At 36.7% G+C, this 9,091-nt stretch overlaps 1 pseudogene; it reads right to left on the bottom strand.

Annotated features, from left to right (window-relative positions):
• Positions 1-7,644: 7,644 nt before the first annotated feature.
• LOC116637723 lies at positions 7,645-8,527 on the bottom strand (annotated as a pseudogene).
• Between the last annotated feature and the right edge of the window lie 564 nt (positions 8,528-9,091).

Raw genomic sequence — 9,091 nt, 5'->3', positions numbered from 1 at the left:
ATAAAATGTGGGGTGCCTGGGTGGCTCAGTCGTTAAACGTCTGCCTTCGGCTCAGGTCATGATCCTGGGGTCCTGAGATTAAGCCCTGCATCGGGCTCCCTGCTCAGCGGGAAGCTTGCTTTTCCCTCTCCCACTCCCCCTGCTTGTGTTCCTTCTCTTGCTGTGTCTCTGTCAAATAAATAAATAAATAAAATCTTTAAAAAAAAATTAAATTACTAAAATGTGAAAAGGAGACTCTTTGATCCTTGTTAAGTATCTTTTCTATTCTTCCATTGGACTAACTGGGGCAGCTGTGTTAATTAATTGCAAATGTCCTAATCTTCAGCTAGTACTTTTAAAAAACACTAACTTTTGATCGTGTCTGAGATCCCTTATTAGACCATAAGCCCAGAGGCAGGCCTTTTTTGTAAGTGGCCAGAAAGATAGAAACCATACAGGCTCTCTTCATTTTTCTGACAGTATGATAATTCACACTTCAGGTTCTGAAAGTACCAGTAACTGACACTTGCAGCTTATTATTGTGGGTTTTTTCTTTCAAAGCAGTTTTTCTTTTAGAAGAACTACCTTCTCTCTGATCCATGAGATTTGAGTTGACAGGAGACCCACATCTAACTCCAAGGGTGAAATGTCATGGGCTTCAGTGACTCAACAGATCTCACCCCCTTCGCCAAAGAGATTTTTTTAGAGATGGGCAAATAATCTAATAAAAACTAAGGTGGTATGTTCTGGGGCTTTTGCTAAAATAGAGGCTCTTTCTCTGGTGTGCAGGAGTTCCTGAAAGGCACCTTCTTTCTCCTCTTGGATGTGAGATTGATCTGAAACACAGTAACCATTTTGCTACCAGGAAGGGACATCATTGGCCTACAAAGGGTTCCCTATAAAGCAGAAAAAAGCACCCTAGTGAGACAAACACAACTGCATCCTTGGTGACTAATTTGAGCCACTGGATGAAGACTCATCTCAGGTATAGTTCCAGATTTTGCTTTTATAAGAACAAGTAAGTTCTCTTACAACAAAGGTGAATTTTATTTTGGTTTATTTTATTTGGTTTATGTTTTGCAACTAAGAGATTTCTAACTGACACAATGTCTTCTGTTTTGCCACAGCATCTTTAAATGATTTGGAGATAAACCTCAAGTTCCATTAGGGCAAGGATTCTTGTCTGTTTTGTTCACTGCTAACTTGTATTGCCTTGAATACTGCCTGTAATATTAGGTGCTCAGCAAATATTTGTTGATGGGATGTACAAATTTAGTTCAACCTTTAAGAAAATCAATGTTATTAATAAACACATGCCTAATGAAAGAACCTAAGTGCATATTCCTACAGGACACACATAAAATTAGAAACACCTAAAAATGTGTAAATATGTCTTTTTTTAAAAAAACTAAAATTATTAATGAGTTTCAGTCAGCAGTGTGCTGGAATTGGCTTGTACTGCAAGAGAATGGATTGTGTCCATCTCTTTCCAACTCTACATCTGCTGATTTCACATTGGTAGCTTGAAATTGGTCATGGTGGGAGTATTCATACACAGTAATCAGCAAACACTAGAAACCAGGCATTTTATTCACCCCCAGAAAGCCAATTTACCATTATTTCCCCCAGAACAAACTTTTAGTGACATGAGCATCTTCTTGTAGAAAAATAAATGTTTTAAATTTTAGAGTTGGAAGGAAACTTTGAAGTTTTCTACTTGCATATCCTAAGTTTACAGAGGAGGAATCTGAGTCCCAGGCCAAGTCACTGAGGCCATAACACACCTGGACACTTTGTGTAGGTAAATCAGGTGATACCCCTTTTATGGGAGTTTTACCCATATTTAATATTTTTGTGTTTTCTTCCCAGAGGTAAAGAGAGGCAAACATCAAGCCAAAAATATTTGCAGTTTATGTAGTCATTATACTTTTATTTGGCATGTTTGATCAATGATGACTTTGTACTAGTCAACACGATCTACCAAATGACATGATTTCTAGTATTATTAAACTTTCTCCCTAAGTCAGATACTACAATTAAGACCTTTGCTATTGAGATTGGGTCTTTGAAAAAAAAAATAAGCTAGTGAAAATATAAGCCCCAAATTAGAAAAACCAGTCAGTGCAGGTCTGATTCTGTTGATTACAACTGGGATCATGGTGGGGTGAACACAGAAGAGCAGTAAGAGACTTGAGGTCTGATTCAGAGATGATTTGCCCAGTTGGTATTATGTCCAGCTTTTGTTCAAACACCCAATGTTTTGAACAGTGTCTGTCTTTTTTTTCTTTTATAAGTGTCTGCTGTAAAAATGTGCTTAATGAGAAACAAATAAGTACATTGGTTAGAGAGAATTAAAATAGACTACATAAAATCACCCAAGTTGGTCCAGAAAGTATTCTACAGATAACTAGCTTCAGAATCAAAAAGCCCAGGTGCCTGGGTGGCTTAGTTGGTTAAGAGTCTGCCTTCAGCCCAGGTCATGATCCTAGAGTCCTGGGATCGAACCCCATGTTGGGCTCTCTGCTCAGCAGGGAGTCTGCTTCTCCTTCTGCCCCTCCCCCTGTTCCTTCTCTTTCTCTATCTCTCTCTCAAATAAATAAAATCTTTTTTAAAAATCCCAATTTAACCATTTTATATTTATGTAATTAGAGAAAACTGCCTTACCTCCCTAGACATTTATTTTCTTATTTTAAAATTAGCAAAGTTGAATAACATTTTGAAAGTCCCTTTGTATTTTAACATTTATTGGTTCCAACTGTGCTACCCTTCCACAGAAAATCTAGTACATACACTGTAATGAGGACTAAAGGTGAGTCTGTTGAAGGAGAGCGGATGTAGGACAGATAACCCATTATATAATTTCTAGGTAGAGTCTTTTAGAAATTGACCACTTAAGAAGATGTACTTAGAAAAGCAATATTGTCATTAGTATTAACATAATTGTTCACAACGCAGAGTACTAACCACTATACAATCAAGGCGTGCCACCGGAAGCCGCCCAACATAATTGTTCAAATGGCTTTTTAACACTACCCCTCATTGCTATATATTAACTCTAAATAGATATAAGAGATATTAATTTCTGTTATATAAATCACTTTTCATTAATTTATTCACAATTATTTATTAGATGCTGAATAATCTCTGTCTTCAGATATTTGAATCTAGGAGGAGGAGCTCACTATTCAAGACATTCTAAGACAGTAGTGAATTAATATAAAATAAATTAGTTCAGTGAAAGAGTAGAGTTCATCAAGACTAGTGTATTTAGTGAAGTGTTCATGGAGAGGGTGGTTTTCATACTCCATCTTAGAGAGTATGTATGACATAGTTAAGTGGGGAGAGTACATAGGATATTCCCTGGGAGCTGAGAGCACGAAGAGAGTACATATCTTCTCTGGGAAAGTGAGCCTATCAATCTGAATACAATAGAAGCTTCCTTTGGGAAAATAGAATGACACAGGATGGAAAAAGTATATGAAACCCAGTTCTGTAGACTGGCTGGATATATCAACCTAAAGAGTTGGATGACCTCTGTATCTGTAAGTGTTATATTTTCTACTGTAATGCACAAGCTTGACACATTTTCTTTGATAGGAAGCTTTCCAAGTGTCTGTACAAAGTTTCAGTATTATTTTAAATCTTTACTGCTTTGCCTTAGCCTAAAAAGAAAGTTTAGAAATTTCGACATTGTGCCCTTTTTGTAGAGAGGAAATAAGGCTGAAATGTTAACACAACTGGCTGAATACAATCCATTAAGCACAAAACCCTAACAAATAGTATGTAGCATTTTTGTTACACAGAAATCTGCTCAGCTATTGTCAGTGGAAATCTTTTGGATTGATTCAGGCCAGCCATCTAAGCAGTATAGGGACAAAAAAGTATTGAATGAACAAAAGGCCAAGCTAAGAAAACAGCAGAGATGTTTTTTTTTAACTCCAACTGTAGGAAACCATTTGTGGAATTAAAACAAATTGGAACTCTAGAAATATGTAATAGTTATTTTACAAGTAGGGATACTAAAGCAAAATGCTTACAAAACAGGTGAAATTACCTTAAAAAGTTGAAATTAATGACAAAAGCAATAATAATGTAGATAGCAGGCACTCTGTCTCTTCCCAAATTCCTGGGCTGGAAGTGGGTTTCCCCTGGTCTTTATGATAGTTAACTAGGTACATGCTTTATAGTGTAAAACTTATATGTTATTTATTTCTTGCAATCAGAGAATGTGGTAAGCATCATGATTCCCATTTTGTAAATGAGAAGACTTAAAACAGTCAGAAAGTGGTGGTAGAGACAAGACTTATTTTTTTATTGTTATGTTAATCACCATACATTACATCATTAGTTTTAGATGTAGTGTTCCATGATTCATTGTTTGTGCATAACACCCAGTGCTCCATGCAGAATGTGCCCTCTTTAATACCCATCACCAGGCTAACACATCCTCCTACCCCCCTCCCCTCTAGAACCCTCAGTTTGTTTTTCAGAGTCCGTCTCTCATGGTTCGTAGAGACAAGACTTAAAATAAGCTTTGGGGAAGGGTTGAAATATGGAATATAGAATATTGCTGTTTCCCTCTCATTTCATAAGTTTTTATGGGCTATTCCATACTGTGGAGGTTTACCTGTAACACATTTACTGTAACACTGTTAAGAGGAGCTAGTGAGGTTGAATTTGATTTTCTGGGGTAGTGTTTCTCCAAACAATAAAGAAAAAAATGAATGAAAAACTCATCAATGAAATAAGGAGACTGATAACAATCCTCAACCCTACATTTTGAAGGATCACCAAATGCTCAGAAATCTGAAATGAAGGGGGTTACTGATATCCTACACCCTTCAAAGCTCATTAAAGAACTGATTTTTCCAAAAGCCCACTGTGAATGTGATTGTCAAGGGAGCAAAAGAGTGAAATAAGGAGGGAAACAGTGGTCACTTGAGGCTAAGAGCAGGCCACTTATAAACTCCTGAATGTTGAAAAGGAAGGGGAAATATTTCCAATGTTACCAATGACAAAAGAGAATTCAGAAAGCTTTACTTGATATGAACATTTTACTGAGGGAGAAACTGTTGGTGAACAGGGAGACTTCAAAACCTAAAGTTGTTAGTAGTTACAGCTCAGTTTATAAAGCAAGAATGAGTAAGTACATTGTTTTTTATTTTCAGTAATTTGTTACTGGAAACTCACTTTCCTCTCCTCTCCTGCGTGAGCTTACTGGTTTGTAGCTAATTAGCTAGGAAGCTCTAAGGTCACGCTGACATGAAGAAGGCTTAAGCTTTATTTAAGGTCAGAGGCAGCATTTCAGGGAAATCAATACAATTTGACATTTTGGTTATGTGACTAGGAGTGTTTGGTCTAGGGGTACATTCAAGTTGTGGTCTCCACTTTAGTTTTTATTTAACACCAATAAAAAAAAAAGTGACAGACTTGGCAAAATGTTCTGGAGGTATGTAATCCAAGCAAACCTGTTTGACGTTACTTCCTTCCTCACTGCCCTCTCCTCTGTTCCAGCCTTTGGTTTCCCACCTTTGGTTTAGTAAATAATTTACCCAATACATGAATAACGAATAATTTAAAAAATGAACCAACATGGAATCTATCACAAAGGCTTAAAAAAGGAAAAGAGTAAAGCCAAAAACAAATGAAGGAAATACCACACAAAAGGAGTTAACCAAGGAAACAGAAGAAGAATTCAAACTGCTTTCTATTCTTTCAGAAACATTTCTTTCCCTCTTGCTCTTTCTCTCTCTCCCTCTCTGGATCTACAAAGTTACAAAGGCTTAAAGAGATACTAAAAGACAAGAGAACTAAATGAAGTGGCAGGACTCAAGTAATAAAGGGAAGCAAAATATAAAAGCATTATAAAGATAAAAGCAATATAAGAAGAAACAAAAACAATAAAAAACTGAAATATGGAGGAATAGTGAACAAGCCTAATGAAATAATGTACAATAAAGTGAAAAAGAAAAAAACTACAAAAATAATTAGTAATATAATTTGACTATATCTTAAGTGATGCTCCTGAAGAATTGTCCCATCCAAAATGCCAGTAGCACCCACTCTGAGAAGCACTAGAGGTGGACTTCCTAGAGAAGCACTTCCAGTGGACATGTGTCTTCTCATCCTCATCATTGCTACTTACCCCCCTCTGCCAAATTTAAAATGTAAAAGGAGAGAGTCAAAGGTGCATCTATCTGATGACCTCTATTTTCTTTGTGGATTTGGATGTGATGTCTACTGAGACTGTGTGTGGAATAGGAGATTTGAAAGTAGTGTAAAAGGCTTAATGTAATGGTTTTGGAGACGGAGAAATATGTATTTATTTAAGGTTGAGGACTATGAGTTAATTTGTAGTGACTGCAAATTCTTACTAGTGGTTCTTAATCTCTTGGGGGGAGGAGTGCAGTAGTTGAAGGTTAAATTGATCTGGGGTCGAAATTTTATGTGACACATGGGAAAGAAGGACAAAAGAGAAGGGAGTTGAAGGTATTTTAAGAGATTCATTGAGGTGGTTGACCCTGAAGTCCAGATTGGATAGAGGAGAAATTAAAGACAAAAAGATTTAGAGAAAAGGGAATGGCAGAGAAGTCAGTTGTTGAATCACTAATCTATTGTCCAATGAATTAAAATTTTTAGTAGCATTTTTGATACTGTGGATTTTCACTGTGATATTGATTGGTCCCTCCTTATTGAAGGAAACTCTTTATATGATCACTCAGCAAGTACTTAGCATTGAAAAGCATGGGGCTAGGCCCTTCCTCATTGTACGTCTTCAGTGAGCAAGCACCCAAACGACTTTATTTCCAAACCTGATCCCTCTTTTTGTGATCTTTATCCCATGATCATATTCTCCCATGCGTGCTTACTTCTTCCTTTTTTTTTTTTTTATCATGAAATCTTTTACACACAGAAACATGCTCAGGTCCTTGTATTCCTAATCTTCTATCACCCTTTAATGCCATCTATTTTTTAAATTATAACCTCTTTTCTTTTCCCAAGTTCATCAACAACTTCTTGAGAAGGTCTAACATGGACCTCAAGGCCTAGCTGAGTTATAACTGCCTCTCTAAATGTTTCTCTGATCATGACTTGGAATTGTTTGCACCATCTAGACAATTACCTTTTAGATAAGAGTTACTGAGTGATTGTTTTTGAATTTAGTGAAGTAAAATATATGCCCTGCCTCACCTGATAGGAAAATAATTTACTATAATACAAAGTTAGAATAAAGCAATAACAGAAGTATAAATATCAGGAAGGAATAATTAGTTCTGACAAGGGTAATCCAGGAAGGCTCTCTGTAAGGAGATGAATTTAAACTGTATCTGGAGGGTGAATAAAATGTTGATGACAGAGACAGTGGGGAGAAGAGGAAAGTAAGACGGTTTGAACAAAGATATTAAAATCTGAGATCCTACCTAATTTTGTATATTTAAAGATAAAATATTTAAATACATTTTCACAGTATTATATGGTCTATAATATTTTTAAATACTTCAATATATAATATATAGATTTAGTTTTAATTTACACACTGTTGGGCAGTTAATGTTTAAAGTATTCTTTTTTTTCTTTTTTCTTTTCTTTTTCACTGCTTGCTGAATAAATTTTTATTATTGTCTTTATCTGAAAAAGCTTCATAGAAAATTGTGGTTTGGTTTATTACCTCTCAGCAGCCTGCTCCTGAGTTCTAAGGAAGCTTGCCTTCTTCTGAGCTATCTGATCTTTCTCCTGGGCAAGAGACATTTTGGCATGGTTCCACCTCTTTTTAACTTCTTTCTTAGGCTTCTTCTCATAGACCGGGTTCTTTGGTATAGCAGCGTGAGCTTTCTTATACATTTCCTCCATCATGCCTGGAGTTATATTGTTCTTTATGTATTGAGAGAATTGTTTCTTATAAGCACCCTCATCTTCTTCATTTAGGTAATACATGTAATCAACTTTCTGACCCATGATGTGCCTCTGATGTTCTTCTGTATTGAATTCCTTGCTTTCTGAATCATAACCAGGGAATTGTTTGATACTGCAAGGGAGAGACAAGCTTCCATCCACAGCTCCTTTGAGGGCCCCCCAAATTTTATTTCCAGTAGTAGTTCTGGCAAACCCAGCATCCAAATAGCAGGTGAAGGCACCAGGTTGACCATCAGTGCTGTCCACATTGTATTCATCTCTAAGTCACCTCCACTTGGCCTTCATACATCTTGTCCATGCCAAACCTACTGAGAAGCCTGCAGGCCAGCAACAGAGCAATACGGTATGCTGCGGCATAATTTTTCAGGCCAACCTTCACACCATACTTTGGGAGTTCACGAGCATGAGCTGCACAAACTATCATTTATCTCCTCTATGGGCATAAGCAATCGGACAAATGGTGACACTAAGCATCATCCTGTATTTAGGTGTATTATACTTATTTTATCCTGAACTACCAAGCGTTTCCAAGCATAGTAATCAGTTTATCCTCTTGTTGTCTTCTAAATGTCACTTGGTATCTCTTGAAACAAGCCTTATTCTTGACAACTTTAACAAATCCCATCCTGCAGAACAGAGACCAGTGTCCTCAGGTAGCCACAGACCAGCAGGCCCAGCAACACTCTTGGGGTGGGGGGGGGGGGGTGTTAATGTTTGAAGTATTCTAATAAGAATATTCCCTATGGGGGTGGTTGGTTAACATGTGAAAAAAAAACCCCCACAATATTACACAGACAGTGACTAAAGTTGCTTCATCTATTCTTGTCTCTCTGTCTCTCAAATAAAGCAGTATATTTTATTAGATGAACACTATTCATTTGACCAACAAAAAATCAAATATGTGAATTGGGTAGAACCTCTGTACAAGCTTTTATACCTATACTTATATATTATATAAGGATCTAGTGAATCCAATGCCTCAAGTTCTCAGAATGGCTCTGTATGGTTAGAATTCTTGAGCCAGTCCTGGACTGGAGACAGGAGATTGCCAAGAACTTTTTGTGCCTGACTCAAAATAAAAGACTAGCTGTATATTTCTTCTATAATATTGTAATACTTGCCTGAAGTGATCTTTTCATAGAAGAGGAACTACATTGAAGCATATAAAATAGACTGTATGACTGTTTTGTGCTTGTTG

Source organism: Phoca vitulina, unplaced genomic scaffold (assembly GCF_004348235.1).
Source record: "Phoca vitulina isolate PV1807 unplaced genomic scaffold, GSC_HSeal_1.0 scaffold15, whole genome shotgun sequence".
Taxonomy (NCBI): domain Eukaryota; kingdom Metazoa; phylum Chordata; class Mammalia; order Carnivora; family Phocidae; genus Phoca; species Phoca vitulina.
This window is presented reverse-complemented; position numbering and strand designations above follow the sequence as displayed.